An 18,901-nucleotide genomic window follows, 5' to 3' on the forward strand; every position below is an offset into this window, starting at 1 on the left:
GTAGGACTGGACAGAGAGCAGAGTGCAGTTCACTGAGCTGTCTGTCATGGCGGCCGTTTTTATTTATTACCGATAAGCCTACAAGGCGATGGTGATTGAACAACCTGCTTTAAAAAAAGGCAATGGGAAAGACACAATAAAAGAATAAATTCATTGTTATTTTTAATGTCTGTGCTAAATAATGCAGCGATACGCATTAGTAGAAATCCAATTTCTCCCCTGTGATGATAACAAAATCTCTTTTAATCTGTAAACCTTAATCATTAATACATTCATTCATTCAATTGTTCATTCATTTAACAAATTGAGGGCTTACTGTGTTTTAGTCATGATGTGAATCATTGAGCATTCAAACATAAAGACAAAGTTCCTTGCTTCAGCGACTCTATCATCTGATGGGAAAAACAGACATTTTCAGACATTATGGTATAATATGATAAATGCTAAAATGGAGAGACTTATAAGTTACAATAAGCAGAGAGGTGGGAGCACTTGGGACTATGCTGGGGGTGAAGAGAGGTCAAGGAAAACACTGAGAGGCAGTGTCACTGGGATTAACACTTAAATGGGGATAGAGTCATCTCAGAAGGGGGACTCATGTCTGATCAAGAGATCTATACGTGTAACAGAATGGCAGAATAAGGGCAAGGTCAAACCGTTTTGACTTTGAATGAGAGATGTACAAATTGTTTGATAGGAGAGGGGACCGATTAAATAGGTATGACACGAAGATTGCAGGAACTTCTGTGTCTTGCTAAGGAGTTAACATGTATATTATAGACTATAGGAAGCTACTGGATAATTTTGAGAAAAGAAAATATATAGTTAAATTTAGTGTTAGAAAGACTGATAGTTTCCTAAGATTGCTGTAACAAAATACCACAAATTTAGTGGCTTAAAACAATAGAATTTATTGCTCATAGTTCAGGAGGCCGGAAGTCTGAAATCAAGGTGTCAGCAGAACTGGGTCCTTCTTGGAGGTTCCACATTTCTCTCCTAGCTTCCGGTGGCTAGCCAGGAATTCTTGACATTCCTTGACTCGTGTAATTATAACTCCAATCTCTGCCTTTGCCATCACATAGGTTTCTCTTTGTATGTCTCTGCCTCTCTGTTCAAATTTCACTTGTCTTATAGGGCACCAGTAATATTACATTGGAGTCCACACGAATAACCTCATCTTAACTTGACAACATGTGCAAAACCCCTATTTTCTAATAAGGTCACGTTCACAGGTACCTGGAGTTAGGACTTGAACATTTGGGGGGTGTGTGTGACACAGTTTAACCCACAACAACTTCTACTGCAGCGTACTAGAAGATGGAAGGCAGAGAAGAAAGACTGGAGTCAGTCAGTAAGGAGGCTATTATAACAGTCCTGATAAGCATCATCGAGAGACTCAACTAAAGAAATAACCATAGGAATGAAGAGGAGGGAGCCCATAATATAGACATTTGAAGTTATAATCAAGAAGATTTGACGACTAATAATCAGAATAATGATGGCGTTATGAGCTGAATATTTGTATATCCCCCCCAAAATTCAGAAGTTGAAATCTTAACCCCCAACATGATGATATGAAGAGGTGATGCCTTTGGGGGATGATCAGGTCATGAGAATGGAGCCCTCATAAATGTGATTAGCACCCCGATAAAAGAGACCCCAGAGAGCTCTTTCACCCTCCTGCCATGTGAGGATACAGCAAGAAGATGGCACCAAATCTGCCAGTGACTTGATATGTGAGAGATAAATATTGTTTAAGCCACCCAATCTATGATATTTTTGCTACAGGAGCCAAAACAGACTAATTCAGAAATTGGTACCAGAAGTAGGGTTCTAGAGAAACAAAATTTGAAAGATAAGTTTTTTGAATTGGTTCTGGGGCTTTTGGAGTCGGATCTTTAATCTGATTAGATTTAAAAATGCTAATGGCTCTTTCTAGTAGTAAACAGAACACTGATACTTCTGTGGGGTCATTTACAGAGATATGCAAAATATCTTCATTGGATACTCATAATCAACCACCTGTAAGAAGCAAGGAGCTAGGTGATGCTATACATGATACTTTTGAACATTTCTGGAAAATTAACATATAATGACATCGATTTTGTTTGCTCCTAATGGTGAATTTGCAATCATTAATTTTATGTCAATTTGACCGGCCACAGGGTGCCCAGATGAAACATCATTTCTGGGTGTCTGTGAGGATGTTTCCAGATGAGATTCGCATTTGAATCCGGGGACTCAGTGAAGCAGGTTGCCCTCCCCGGTGTGGGTGGGCATCATCTCACCCATTGAGGGCCTGAGTAGAACAAAAGGTGGAGGAAGGATGACTCTGAGCCCCGTCCCCACCACACACACACACACACACACACTTGTCTCACTGAGCTCATCTCCTGCCCTTGAACTGGGATTTACACCATTGGCTCCCCTGGTCTCAGGCCTTCAGATTTAGACTGAACTATACCCTGGCTCTCCTGGCTCTCTACCTGGCGGATGGCATGAAAGTTTCCAGCCTCCATACTTCATGAGAAAACTCCTCGTAATAAATCTGCTTTATATATATGCTGTTGGCTCTGTTACTCTGGAGAATCGATTAGTACAGATGGGCTCCTGGTTGGACTGGGGCCCAAAATAAACATTTGCCTTATAAAGACCTATTTTTTAAAATCCTCTATATTTACTACATAACTTATAATCGGGATTTTCCGTTTAAAAATTCTGTTATTGATTTTAGAAAAAGCATCACAACTGCATGACTCTTGTATTCCTTTAAGCCACTTTCCTTAAATAAAAGGCACCCCCCTCACTTGAGTTGCCTTTCACTTTTCCTGTCATCCCCATAGTTATTCATCCTGAATTATTTCTTCTCAAACAATGAAATGTGTAAAGTCATCAAGGAAATTTGTTAAAATGCACATTTTTGTCCAATTTCCAAATATTCTGCATCATGAATTCTAGAGTGGTGATCAGGAAATGGCCTAATAATCCAAATGCGCATGGTCCCTAGTCACACTTGGAGAACCAGTCCATGTCCTTCCAGTACTAGAATGCCTCCTTGGTATGCCTCTCATTTTGCAAACTCAAGGATTATTGTTTTTACTAAACATAAAGACACTGAATCATGTCATTTGTTACAAGGAATTCAGTCAGTATCAATTCAGAGATATCATTCACCTCTGCCAAGCTCTTATCCTCTACTCTGGATAATAAAACATTTACTTTTCTCGATAACATGAAATAGCTGTGTTTTGTCCCGTGCAAACCATTAAGGAGAAGAGCTGTTCATTATTGTGCTATGTGTGCCTATGTCCAGCTTACATAACATAATACTCAAATCTGTCTCTTTAATGTAAAGTATATTTATCAACATGCTAAATATTTAAGATGACTTGCTTATAAAATGTAGTCGTCGTTTATAAGTATAGCAGCATAAAGAAAAGATAAATTTTGTAGAATTAGAAAATAAATTGGTAATAGGTACAGATTCATGGGCCCACATGTATTTTCAGGGTTTCGCCAATCAACAGCAATCTACCATTTCACCAATTAGGGTCCGAAATATGCATATACCACATGGTTTAAATTGGGAGTTATCCTATTTTATAATAGTTTATAATCTTATTAGAGATAATTTTAAAAACTTTCAATGCAATTAATTCTAATCTTATGGGATGCAAGCAATAGTGGAAGAATTCAGAAAAACTATTCCTCTTACTGTAAATTTCTCATTTTATGAACTTGCCACATCTTTTCCTGTTTAACAAATATTTATTCAGTATTTACACAACCAGGAAATCAAAAGTAGCTTGAGTCTTGTCATATTCAACAGACTTAGTATACTGCAAGATTCTAAGTTTGACTATTTCATTACTTATTCATTGATTTGGAAAATCTTTTTGAGGGCCCACCATCTGCTTCCTTTCATTGCCGCTGTAATCTAACTGGAGATCTAAATAAATTTATTCCTTTGTTTATTTCATGTATACCATAATGTATTAGTCTGCCATTTCTTCAATAATGCTGAGTAAACGAAATTCCCAGAAATTAAACCTTTCTCTCTTTTCTCATGGGTCTTCAGTTGAGCTAGAAAAGCTTTACTTTAAACTGTGCTGTGTTTCAAATGTGCTCCAGTAACTCATTCTTCAAGCAGTGGCTACTCAGAACATACTTTTTCCTTTGGCGGAGGAGAAGCACAGAAAGCCAAACCAAAACAATGCAAGCGCGTGTAAAACCTCTGGGCCACGCCCCTTTTATCCGATTGGGAAAGATAAGTCACATGGTTAAGCCCCAAATCAGTATAGAAGAAAAATTTACTCCATCAATTCTAAGGGTTGGCACATTATTACAGAGGAGTGAGAGTTAGACACAACTTACAATCTGTTTTTGTAGATGCCAGAAAATATTTAGATGTATTTCTAATCTAAGTCTTCTATCTTCCTTTTTGGCATCCCTACTTCTCGTTTCCTTCACTGCTGCTGCCCAGATCTCCTCTAGTTGTCTCTCTGATCATGCTGTACACACCACAACACCACAGTCTTACTTCCCGTTTTAATGAGCATCAAGTCCAGCAGTCTCAATCTATCCTCCATACGATCATATCCGCTGGTCTACATCACATACTTCAGACCATTTCAAGAAACTTTTAGTAATTTATGTAACTTTAGCAATTCCAGATCTTATCACCCAAATCCTCACTGATAGCTTTCCTCAAACATCTCTGGAGTCCCAAATATCCTCCTTCAACACTAAGCATCTGTTATAGACAGAATTATGTCCCCTCCAAATTTACATGTTGAAGTTCTATCACCCAACATGGTTATATTTTAAGATAGAGACTATAATGAGGTAATTAAGGTTAAATGAACTTATAAGGATGGGGCCCTAAACCAATATGATTGGTGCCCATATAACAAGAGGAAGAGAGTTCCTGCCCTCAACACACACATACACCAAGAAAAGACCATGTGAGAATCTAGCAATAAAGTGGCTGTCTGCGAGCCTGGAAGAGAGCCCTCACCAGGAACTGAATCAGCCAGCATCTTGATTTAGAATTACCAACGTCCAGAACAGTGAGAAAATAAATTTTGGTTGACTAAGCCACCCAGTGTGTGGTATTGTGTATGGCTGCTCAAGCTGACTAATGCAGGATCTGATTTTCATTACCTTCATGTCCTTTTTAAGCTTCCTCATAATGCTCACATGACCAGATCTGTTACATAGCTCACTTCTAAATCCAGTGCCACATAACATTTGCTTATCACTTTTAGAAGAGACCACATGTATGTAGGAAGCATATAGACCTACAATTTAAACATGTATATGATAATTATATTGTATTATTGCATGCTTCTATATGTTCATATGCACCTATTGTCGTCCAGATTTGATAAACTTCTAAAGCTCAGTAATAAAAGCAACTATGGCTCTTACTAAGGCCTAGACAGCTTGAATGTATGATCTCTTTTTATTTTCACAATGAACTTGCCAGGTAGGTTTTATCATATTATAGCCTTGAAAAGTGAGGATAATACCTTGCCCATGTTCTGATTCCTCCTGAAGCCAGGATCTGTACGCAGGTCTGTCAATATCCAAGGCCACTGTTTAATAACTAGACCACTCTGTCTCTCAAAGGTAAGGGTAATGATTACCCAAATCCCATGGCTCATCCTCTAACACGGGGGCTATGCAAACACATGCTCTTATTTGTGTTTGTATCAGAAATTATGTCTGATAAAGTGTTGATTGGTCGGGAATAGTTTGTGAAGATTTAACCGCAGATTCCAAACAACGGGAAGTCTGTGTCTCTCAGTTGTATATTCGCAAAATTCTCACTTTTCCTATAGCTATACAAATACACACATGTAATTACGTCATTGCTACAAATTGAAATATTAATGAATTTTATGTTTTATAACAATATATCTTAGGATACCGGAATATTAAATTCTTTGTTGCTGTTTGACAATTACCTTAAACTTGACAGAGATCTGCCTTCAAACATTACATGGGTCTGTTAAAACTGGCAATTTAAAGAACAGACTTATTGTTTGCTGATGAGATATTTCCTTTTATGTGAGTGTAGCACCTAGCTGTTCATTTTTGACTTTTTGTCTAAGGTCAAATGTAGGATCAATTTAAAATTTTATAAGTCTCTGTCTAAAACTCTGTCCTGCCATAACCATGATCTACAAGTCTGCTTCCATCTCTCATTTCAATATATGAAAGTTCTATTAGAATTTCAGGTGACGAATTGCTTGCAGCATGAAGCTGCGAAAAACAAATTAGAGAACTCCATAGCAGTGCTGTTAAGGCATTTTCACCACCTTTCAAATGGCACAGTTTAAAATCAATTGGATTATACAAAATGCATTTTTCAGCTCCAGCTCATGTTTTCCCTTTCCATGAAAAATGAGAAAATTGAACGTAACATGGATATGAAACAAGACTAGAAATAAAAAAAATAAAGTATTGAAGAACTGAAGACCTCATCTTTAAGAGCTAACGTGTCAGAAACTTCTTAGTGCCATAGGATCTGCTGCTGTTAAAAACATGAGAAATGCCTCCCTTTTAGAAATGGGATGAAAATTTAGGGGAAAAATGTGAGTCATATTTTCTCAGGACACAAACAAGGTTCTATTATAAGTCATGTACTTTTCGCAGCAGCATTAACTTTTTGCAAGAAAAAGGTTTTCCCTTTTCTACTTTTTTTCATTGACTTACTGCCTAAAGATTAAGTATCTGACCTTTTACTATTCTTGTTCTTCCTACCCATCCATCCCACCCCATTGTTAAAGGGTTATAACCACCTTTCTCAAATCCTCCTGTGACTCCTTATTCTCAACTTTTAAACCACTTAACTGCCACATGTCTTCAGCACATAAAAGATCAATAACAATATACTTTATTTTCTGTCTCTCCACAGGTATTGTCGTGTTCTTTTATTTTTCTATTTTTTCTTTTATTTTTCTATTACCTAACATGATAGTCTGTGTTTTATATACAGTCATCTTAAAAAAATATTCCTTTAGTTTTGCCGACGATGATTATAAGAATGATTTTGACCATATAAGTACAGTGCTGTCATTAGTAACAATTTCAAGGTACATAGTCTTGGGCCCCTCCCATGTTCATGTTCATCATTCCTTCATATTTGACTTAAACCTGAGTTGAACTTTACATAATTTAAGATTTAGATAATCAGAGTAAAGAAGGAAGAATATTCTTGGGAAACAAACCAGCATATGCAAAAGTATGGGGGAATGGACCTTGGTTGGTGAGTAGAAAATGAGCATGATGTGAGTAGAGAATATTGTTCACCTGGGGGTCTGGCTAGATTGGAATTAAGTAATAAAATATAATTAACGTAGTGATCCAAAACTGGAAACTACTCAAATGTCCATCAAGCATAAAAAAATTATTATATGCTAATATAACAGAATACTACACAGCCATGTAAAAGAATAAACACAACAACATAAAGAAGTCGCACAAACAAAACTGTATATACTGTGGCTTCATTTATGTTAAGTTAAAAAATAGGAAAAATTAATCTAGTGCTGGAAGATAGAAGAACTGTTACTTTCAGAGCATAATGACAGAAGAGGCATGACAAAATCTGATATTCTGGGGATATTCTATGTTTTGATCCAAATAGTACTTATATAATTTAAAGAGATATAAAACATTAAGCTATAACTTTAAACTTTTTTCCTCTTTAAAGTTATAATTTAATTAAAAAGCAAAAAAAGAGGATGTAGTGAAAAAAAAAATGTAAGTTCTATACCAATAAAATATCAGTGCCATTTCTTGCTATTTTAAATAGAATCTAAATATTATCAGCATAAAACATAACTTCAAGTACAGCTCTTTTGTAGAGTCCATGCACTCAGATGAACTTGAGGATGAATACTCTAATGTGAGGCTGGATGGAGTTCAAGGTGAACTTGCCTGTCTCTGAATTTTTCTGTCAGGAGCATTAAAAAATAATGTGATCCAGAAACATAAGCCTCAGGAAATTTAATTATGCTACAGTTACAGTTAAGTAGGATCACTAATGTTACAGTGAATTAAATCTTTGATGATACAGAAAAACTTTTTATACCCCCTCCTCATCATCATAGCACTCAATAAATGGTGGCTATTATTTCCTGCCATATATAGTGCTATAGAAAAAATACATTATCTCATTTACCTCTCACGGCTATTCTGTAAGTTTGGTACTACTATCTTATTTTAAAGGTGAGGTAAATGAAGTTGAGAAGGCCAGTAATTTTCCCATTAATACAAATAGTAGGTGGCAGAGCCAATATTCAAAACAAATTTGTCTGAAGGCAAAGCTTGTGTCCATTAATTATTGTACTCCACTGTGTCAAGACACATGGAAATTAAAAGTCAATATAAATGGAGGTACTTTGGGAATAAATGTTGGAATAAGAATGCTTTATATTTCTCTCCTACCTCTGTCCTTCTCCACGCAATGAAATAAAGAATAAAATACAGAATGAAACTTCATCTATATTTATATGAGAAAAGAACATGTAGTTAATGTGTAACAGTTAAAAAACAGAAATTTAACCACGGACCTTTAATGAAAGAAGATCTAAACAGTGAACTTCAGAAAACTGACCACTTAGAAAATTTTAAAAGGTGAACTTTAGAAAATAGGAACAGCTCCCAAAAAGATCTAAGAAACAAGAGGGGAAAAAGACAAGCAAAGAAATTATTTAAAATGTGAGTCAATATTTAAAACATTTATCAGAGGAAATAATAAAAATTATGTTGAATTTAAGGGTAAACATAAAAGATAAAATTAACCTGGACATCAATCATACACAAGATAGGGGTAACCAGATTTCAAACATTCTATGATTATAATATTGTTGGGAGGGAGAGTACAATATTTAATATAACTAGAAATATAAAGTATGATTTAAGATGATAAACTAAAGGAGCAGAGTTAAGAGTGCACAAGTTCCAAAGGAAAGGGAGAAAATAAAACACAAGAAGAAAAGAAAAGTTTAAGAAAATAGAATCAAGAGGAAACACAAAATGACAGGAGAAATTTGAAGCCAAGTACGTCAATACTCATAATAAATATAAATGGAATAAAATTATTATTGGAAAGATCAGATTATCACTATGGCAAATACTGTTAAATATCCACCAAAATCTGTCTCCTTTTCTTTTTGGGTACAGAAAGTCTCCACATCCCAGATGTCTTCAGGTCTGTGATATTGATTATGATCTAGTTAATGAAATATAAGCACAAGTACCACTTCTAGGACTTTCCCACAAAAATCTCCCACACAGATATTTCCCACTCTTTCATCTTCCACTATTTGAGACAAGCAATAAAAAGACCCTAGAGAATGGCCATGTGGAGGAGAGTTAGAATTATTTTATGAGAAATAAACTTATATTTTATCTATTACATATATTTATAGCAATCTAGGCTACCCTAATTGATAAAGTCAAATTGGATTAAAAAGCGAAATCCAGTTGTACATCTTTTAAAAGAGACACATCAAAAATATAAGGATACAGATGCATTTGAAAGTAAAAGTGTAGGAAAAGATGCGACAAGCAGATATTGAATAAAGGAAAGCTGAAGGAGCTGTATTACTATCAGAAAGTATAAAGCATTAAGGTAGAGAAAAGCTATTCTACAAAAAATGTTTCATTTCTTGAAAAAGATACAAAAAATTAAACTTTTATGTGGCCAATAGGTTAAATAAAAGCTTGTCAGAACTACAAGCACAAATAAATCCAACATTATAGTATTTTAAACACATTTTAATAACTGACAAAAATTAACAAGTTTATAGAAGACTATAACTACACAATTGTTAACATCCCTAAAACTCAAGAGTTAAAAAATAACTATATTGCAAACACGCTTAAAATCTTTATAAAAAAATGAGATTTTAGAATATTTTAATATTTCGTTCGATAGTGTTTTCTTAAGGATTTTTTCACCTGTATTCCTAAGAAATAACGGTCTGTAGTTTTCTTTCGTATCTTTGCATTTGGTGTGAGGGTAATGCTGGCCTCAAAGAATGAGTTGGGAAGTGCCATTTCCTTTTATATCTTTTGGAAGAGTTTGACAAGGATTGGTATTAATTCTTTAAATGAGCGGCAGAATTCACCAGTAATCTTGTCTTGGCTTTTTGTTTATTGGAAGGTTTCTCATTATTGATTCAATTTCTTTACTTATTATCAATATACTCAAGTTTCCTATTTCTTCTTGAGTCAGCTTTGGTAGGTTGTGTTGTGTTTTTTGGATTTTATCTATTTCATCTACATTATCTAATTTGTTGGCATACAATTGTTCATAGTATTCTCCTATAATTATTTGTTTTTTAAATTTTCTGTAAAGTCAGTTGTAATGTCCCCAGTTTCATTCATAATTTTAATAATTACAGTCTTCTCTCTTCTTTCCTGGACACTCTTGCTAAATTTTATCAATTTTATCAAACTCTTTAATAAATAAATGCTTATGGCTGATTCGTTGATTCTGTTGTGTTTCTAGTCTCTATTTTGTTTATTGCACTACAATCTTTATTGTTTATTTCTTTTGGCCTTTGGTTTAGCTTACTTTTCTTTTTCTAGTTCCTCGAGATGAAAAATTATATTATTGATTTGAGATCTTTCTTTGTTTTCATTTTGAGTGTTTACAGCTATAAATCTCAGCTCTTTCACCAACCCCCACCACTGGTTTTGCTGCATCCTGGAGGTTTTTGTGTGTTTTGTTTTCATTTTCATTCATCTCAAAATATTTTCTAATTTCTTTTGTAATTTCTTGTCTCTGACCCATTAGTTGTTTAAAACTGCGTTGTTTAATTTCTACATATTTGTGAATTTGCCATTCACAAATTTCTATTTTCTGATTTCTACTTTCATTCCTTTGTGGTTGAAGAAGATACTTTGGGTAATTTAATCTTTTAAAATTTACTGATACTTGTGGCCTAATATATAGTCTGTCCTAGAGAATATGTATACTTGAGAAATCTATGTGCACATGAGAAAAATGTGTGTTCAGCCGTTCGAGGGTGAAGTTTTCTATATATGTCTATGAGGCCTAATGGTTTATAGTCGTACAAGTCATCTATTTCTTTATCGTCCTCTGTCTAGTTGTTCTATCCATTATTGAAAGTGGGGTATCGAAGTCTCCAAGTATTACTGTAGAACTTTCTATTATTCCCTTCGATTCTGTCAATTTTTCCTGTATATATTTTAGGACTATGTTATGCCATGTTATATTAGGTATGTGCCAGTCTTTGCAGATTGGCTCTAACTGTGGGCACTCTTTGAAAACTTAGCCAGGTTGCTGATAATTCTGCCTTAGCCTTTACTTTCATGTTGTGCTGAGCCTAGAGTTCAGCCAGAGGTAAAAGCTTAGGGTTTTCTCCTGCCCTTTCTGTGCATGCACCCTGCCCTGAGCAAATATGTGGCTTTCTAAATTTCTGAGGTGAGCAAGTGCTTGTTTCAGTGCCTTAATTTCTCAAATAAACTCTCCCCAGCTTTTTCTTCTAGCATGTCTATTATTTGCTTTAACTGTAATCTTTTGCCATTGGCTTACAATGTTTACAAAGAATACCCTCTGCGTTGCTGCTCTTCTGCCCTGAGAGGGTTCCAAGTTAAGTAAAATAAAAGCAAGTGCCTTGCCTCAGTTTTTAGACAGCCCCAGGTGGATCAAAACAGACAAACGCCATTCTTTGAGACAGAGGTCTGTCTGAGCCCTTTGGAACCAGTAATCACGATTCCACACGAGGAACGCAGGCTGCCACTCAAGATCAGTTCTGCGCTGGGGAGCGGGATGGGACAGGGTGACTAGGAGTACTGCAAAGCTTTCCTACTGTTTTTAAACGCCCTTTTCCTTGGCTTGGCATTTACTTGGTTGCTGTATCCTTGGACAAAGTTGACTCTGATAGGTTTTGCCCAGTGTTTTCAGTGCTGCTGTAAGAGAACGAACCCTTGGAGTTACCTACTCCGCCATTTTCACCAGTATAGCATCATTTTAAATGCGATAGTTTCATGGAAATATTTCAGCTGCTCTGCAATGATAGAGTTTTTTAGTTTAACCAGAATTGAATAGTATAATATTCTTCAATTACGTGCATTTATATATAAAAAACTTTATTGTGTATCTGTATCATTATAGAAATATTTGCCAAATTATTCAAATGGAAAAGTGGAATAACTAGCTGTCTTGCTATCAAACGTTAGGCGGTCTGGTATATTGTAAATCCTGGTTTCTAGCTGTAGCTCATAGTTTAATTAGCCATGTGGCTCTAATTTAGCCCCTCTCTTGCTAGATTCTTCACCTGTAAAATGAAGCTATTGGATTAGCTTATCTGTGAAGTCCTTATTAGCCTCTACTGAGTGGCAGAAGAGAGGCTATAACTCATAGTTTTTAGCTAAACATGCTTTACAACATATGGTTTAAGTGAAGATGAAGCAAATTGACATATAAATACAACGCAGCAGTTTGGGGAGAAAAGTTCACTGCGCGTCTTCCTAAGCTTGCTTCAGAATTGGGGTGGAATGCTTAATGTTGCCTTGAGTCTATTCAATATAATTTCTAATAGTTTGCAATGAATATTTAATTCGCAGTGTCAATATTAATTAAAACAGGTCAAATTTTGCATTTGCAGATATTAGAAAATACAAATAGCAATTTTGGAAGATTTAAAGTGGTCAGTATTTTCTTATAGAATATTGAAACATGTGTCAAGTGGCCTAATTAAAATATATTAATATACAACTGAAAAATAATCAAATGCCTAATCACTTTCAAATTTTTCTTATTTGAAATTAAACATTTTATTCAGTGTCCTGAAGATCAAAATGATGCTTCTCAGATTTCCACAGACCTGTAAAACCCCACATGTTTTTCACTGATACTTAAAACTTATCAAATAAACATGTGTAGACTTAGAAATTGAAATCTGATTCTAAAATGTCTTTCAAAGAAACGAGAGCTACAAACTTAACTGCAATCTGCCAAGTAAAGTAATATTGAAGTTACAGAACTTAGAGAGGAAAATGCTTGTTTTCAGATACTTAGCTTTTTATAGGTAAGATTACATCTAAAGAGACTTTCTTAAGGGAAATAATTAAGAACTTGCATTCCACATCAGTTTTGTTCCCAGTTGATACTAAAAATAAATAGCATCAAAAAGTCTCCATTTGTTATCGCGCCAATGTAAAATAATTACTTGATTGGACTTAATGGCTTATAGTTGATTTAAATCATATTATTGTGCACAAAAGGGAATAATAGAGCTGGCTAAAATAAGAGCAAAAATTTTCTTAGAATTCCCACTATTGACAGGTTTTGCAGTAAGTCCTACAGATGTATTTTTATTTTAACCTCACAAAAAGCACTCAAAGTAGGTAATATCATCGCCATTTTATAAGCGAAGACTGTTAGGGTCAATGAGGCACATTGCGTTGTGTGAACATTAGCACACAGTTCGATAGGAATCAGATAAAATGCAGAGGACCAGTGTGGAACCCAGACCACACTGACTACTTGACTTGTACAAAGCGACTTTTTTCTTGGAGCCCCAGGTCAGTCTCCCCATCCATAAAGTGGAAGTAGCAGCACTTACATTACAGAATTGTTCTAAAACTTAACTAAAATTTCCATGAATTGTGTGATACATAAGAGTTACTTAGTAAATGATAGTGATTATTATCGGAGCAGCAGAAAGAGCATCCAAACCCACGTCTAGTTACTCCAAAAGCTTTTCTTCCATATGCCATTTTGCCTTTTCATTTATAAACAAAACAAATGCCCACTTTTGCTGCATCACTACAAGGTCACACAGGCAGTGGTCACACTAGGCTTGCCATGGGCAAATGTGTACTCATTTCTTAGTTGGGTCCTAGAGGACTAAAATAACTACGTATGCTTGGAAATTCAATTTCTCCAAAACGCCGATCCTTGTTCTATAAAAAGAGGCTATAATAGGATTTTCCTTGGCCACCTAACCAGGTTATTTATGTGTGAAATAAAGTTCAGAAATATTAAAACATGGTATAAGATTATAGTACATAGTATGTAAAATAAGGAATTATTATAATTATATGGTTATGTTTTCGATTTATGAATATTTCACATTTTCACTTAAAATCAGACTAAATATGAACTAACCAAATAGGAGAACCAAAACAGAAAGCATTTATTTCACTAAGTGACCATTTTTAAGTGTACTTAACTAGAGATAATAGCCACATTTATTGAGTAATTACATGTGCAGGCTCTGTTCTAAATATTTTATATGTATTTGTTCATTTATTCCTATGCACGTATCCTTCCAAAAACCTGAGTGTTCAGTATTATCTTATAAAATATTAATGAGAGAGTTAGTAAGAGTTTCATACTGTAGCATGCATTACCTTGTTGCATTTAGGTAGGGAATTTAAGGAACCCAAGAGTTGGGCTGATTTATTAGTCATATTAAGGTTACTTTATAATTTAACTTCAAAGGGGGACATTTCTTATATGAGCCCAGATCTTTTTCACTTTCATTCTAGAGTCTGTCAAGATAGGTGCTGATAGGTCCCAGAGAGATTTTTCAAACATGCAAAGAATCCATTTGAGAGCTCAGCCAATGTCCCCATTGTCAGTTTATTTTAATGACAATGTCCTGGCTGAGTGACAATGAATGCCCAATCGCAACTATATTTGTCTTCAGGATCACAACCACAGGCTTAAAATTTTGAGTCACTTTAAAAATATTAGGTTCTCTGATTTGACCACAACATATTAGCAGAGTTAAGGTATTAACATCGGCTATCAAACATGATTTCTATAAGTTATAAGGCAGTCTGAAACATTTTCTAAGTGTAATACCACCAGAATAGATTGTAGACTTACTTATTCATATTTATACAAGTTCTTGAAGGTCATATGGCCAGAATCTAATCTGCTATAGTCCAAGGACAGGGTATGATTAAGTAAATTTTTAATGGAAGAAAAACATGTGAAATCTCTTCTCATTATGCCAACCAAAGTTATACTACCTTCATTATTGCCTTATTAATTTATTCTTATTCCCACTCATTCTTTCATTCATATTTTGGATTTTTATCATGTGCAAGATACATACAAAGATCTAAATGTCAAGAGGTTCAAACAAGAACAATTACTGTCCTGTCTCTTTAAAGATCTGGTGAGGAATGGAAACAGTTGGCCGTAAAACTCGCTGGCTCTTTGTGATCTTGCAGTTCTTCAATATGAGTTCAATGTTCAGAATTGCAATCAACTAGCAACCAAGGTATATGAATATTTAACTGTTCTGCCTAATTAATAGACCACATCAGTACTTCTCTTATGGCTCTTAACATTTTCTCCTGTCTTTAATACTTACTTATTTCCATATGTTAGTTCACCTATTAGACTGTAAGCACAGGCTGATTCGATTCATTTTTGCATTTCCTAAAACGATTATCCCAATGTGCATTGGAGAGACTAAGAAACGATTTACCTGATGAGAGACCAAAAAAGAAAAAAAAAAAAAAAAGATTGAACTTCAGGTTAAATTTGTTGCTAGTAACAGAATATTTCTTATTCCTACTATTTACTTCTTCAATGATCATTTATTTTTTAAAGTATGTAAATTAAAACTTTAACAAATTTTCCTAAAATTGGGATCTAAGTATTAACTATTTTTCAGCTTGAGTTTATATGCAATTGTTTAGTAACTAATTGATCAAAAACACATAAATTGCAAATTTGAAAAAATAAATATGCTTAAGAGTAAAAATTTATTGACAACAAATCTACTTATGGGTGGATGGGGGAAGTTAGGGTACTTAAATAAGAGATTTTAATATTTTTAGTTGTTCTTTTGTTTGGTATTTTCCTACCCCGAGGCAGCACGGAATATGAGTCAGAATGGATAACAATTATGTCTTTCTTTTGTTTTTTTGTCTTGTTTTGTTTGTCACATAATAAAATGAGTTTGTTACTCATTTTATTTAAAGCTGATGAGCTTTTAAAAATAATTTTATATAAAAAAGCTAATTAAAATTTTTGTGAGAAATTTTTTTTAGATGGGACAAACATGGTGAATAATAATATGTAAATCTGGTTGACTCTGGGGGTAAAAGTTAGGGATCTTTCCATTTAAATTAGAAAGCAGATTTTTTTTCCAAAGGCAAGTTATTTATTTTCTCATCCTTTTTATAAAATTAGGATTAATTTTTAATTTGGTTAACAAGCAAAACATTACCATGGAAATAATGATCTTCTAAAATATTCATAGATATACCTACTTTCTCTTTTTGATGAAAGAAAACCTGGAATTATTTCATAGCACATTTATTATTTGCCAGTTTCCATATAATGAAATGCTGTAAAGGAAGTTACAAAAATATACAGTAGAAATATCTTTGAGGAGATGCTATGACTTAGTAAAGCCTACCTTTGTTCAAGGTCATCATGGAGAAGCAAGCCCAGTATCATATTCTTTGATGTTAGAAGCCAGACATGATTTAATAACTATTCGAGGCAAAATTATTGTGCCTCAGACTCTTTTTATTTAAATGTAGTAGAGCATTTACTTTTTCCTAGTTTTATTGAGATATAACTGACATAACACTGTGTAAGTTTAAGGTGTATAATGTGATGATTTGATACATTTACATATAGTGAAATGATTACCACAGTAGGATTAGTTAACACCTCAATCCCCTCACATGACATTTCTTTTTTCTGGTGAAAACATTTAAGATCTACTCTTAACCACTTTCAAATATAAAATACAGTGTTGTTAACTATCATCGCCATGCTGTGCATTAGATTTCCAGAACTTAGTCATCTTATAACCGCAAGTTTGTTCCTTTTACTTCCCGCTTCTCTCGCCTTCCAACCCCTGTCAACCACCATTTTACTTTCTGCTTCTGTGAATTCAGTTTTTGGTAGATTCCACCTATAAGAGTATTTGTTTTTCTCTGTGTGACATTTCACTTGGCACAATGCCCTCAAAGTCCATTCATGTTGACGCAAATGGCAGGGTTTTTTTCTTTCTCCTGGCTGAATAATATTCCTGTGTGTATGTGTGTGTGTGTGTGTGTGTGTGTGTGTGTGTGTGTGTGTGTGAGAGAGAGAGAGAGAGAGAGAGAGAGAGAGGGAGGGAGAGGGGTCACATCTTCTTTATCCATAGATAAACACGTAGGTTGTTTCCATATCTTAGCTATTGTGAATAATGCTGCAATGAATATGGGATGCAGATACTTTTTCAATGTCCTGTTTTCATTTCCTTTGGGTATATTCTCAGATATAGGTTTGCTGGATCATGTGGTAGTTCTTTTTTAATTTTTCAAGGAACCTCCATACTGTTTTCCACAGTGGTCGTATCAATTTACATTCCCACCAACAGGGTACAAGGGTTCCCTTTTCCCACAACTTTGCCAATACCTGTTACCTCTTACTTTTATGGAAATAGCCATTCTAACAGTTATGAGGCTACATCTCATTGTGGTTTATATGTGCCTTTCCCTGATGCGGAGCATCTATTCATGTACCTGTTGGTCATTTGTATGTCTTCTTTGGAAAAATGTCTCTTCATTTCCACTGTCCATTATTAAAATTGATTGTTTGCTGCTGTTGTTATCGTGTTGCATGAGTTCCTTATATATATTGGAAATTAACCATTTATCGGGTATATGATTCACAAATATTTTCTCTCATTCTACTGTAGGTTGCCTTTTCATTTTGCTGATTATTTCTTTCGCTGTGCAGAAGCTTCTTCGTTTGAAGTCTTGGAGTCTTGTGCTGTTGACTTCAAACCTGAGGTAGGAGTCAGCCCCTCCAGTCTTTATTGACTTGACTTCTGGAGCAAAATACCTTCCGTCAGCAATGCAAGAAATTCTGAGGCTTTTTCAGACTTTCTAGGAATAATCCTGCCCCATACTTCTTGCTCCCTCCTGTGAGTATTTTAAGCTTGGACGCTTTTCCCTGATCCTGAAACACAACAAGGTGTGTGCCCACAACCTCACTTTTGCTTTCTCAAGGGAAAAGCCAAAGCTCTAGTTTGTGGTCTCTCCCTGGCCCACAGATTCAGCTGACTTTTTGAGCATGCTCACTAGCCCTCTGCCAAAGCTTGCTAAGGACACAGGAGTGTGCACAGGGAGCTGGCCACAGGGTGGGTGTGGTATGGATGTGCGTGTGGTGTAGACAACTTTGGGCGTGCTCGTGTGCCATTGTGGGGGATCTGTAGGTGAGGCATCCCCAGAGGCTTGTGGGTGGGTTTCTTGATGGAATCTGTGACATAGCTAGTAGGATCCATAGTCCTTTAATGCCCTCTGAGAGTCCTATCTGCCACTCTCTTCCCCTCTTGCCACCCCCAGTCATGTAGCTCAGGACTCACTACTCTGAGGAGGGTGAGAGAGGATGAGCTTCTTTGCCATCATCCCGCACAGCTGGAAAAGCCAGGTGCTCATTCATATGACCTCGGCTTCCCTGTGGGAAAAATCATGCACCAAGAAGGTTTCTCTTAGCATTGAGCTGTGCCACCTTGAGCTGTGGGGGAGGATGATGTGGATCAAGCGAATCTGTTCCTCTTACCCCCTCCGGTGTATCCAAACTCATATTTATTTTTGCTCCAAAGCTGTGCTAAAACATCTCTGCTGGAAACCTGGACTTCCAGAAAGGCTCTCTTCTGGGGGTGCCTGTCCGAGACATTGTTCTCCAGGGGCTCCCAGACAGTGGCCAAGAGGGCTGGAGCTAGTTTGGAGGTATTGCAGGGTCTACAGCTATGCCCAAGGTTACCAAACACAGGGCTGGGTGAGACTCCTCCCAGGTCCCTTGGTGCAAGTTTCTGCCACAGCTCCCAGAATGGCACTTTTGTCCATGATGGATGCCACATTGTTGGGGGGGGGGGGGGGGACA

The sequence above is a fragment of the Pteropus alecto genome, unplaced genomic scaffold (assembly GCF_000325575.1).
Source record: "Pteropus alecto unplaced genomic scaffold, ASM32557v1 scaffold14, whole genome shotgun sequence".
Classification (NCBI taxonomy): domain Eukaryota; kingdom Metazoa; phylum Chordata; class Mammalia; order Chiroptera; family Pteropodidae; genus Pteropus; species Pteropus alecto.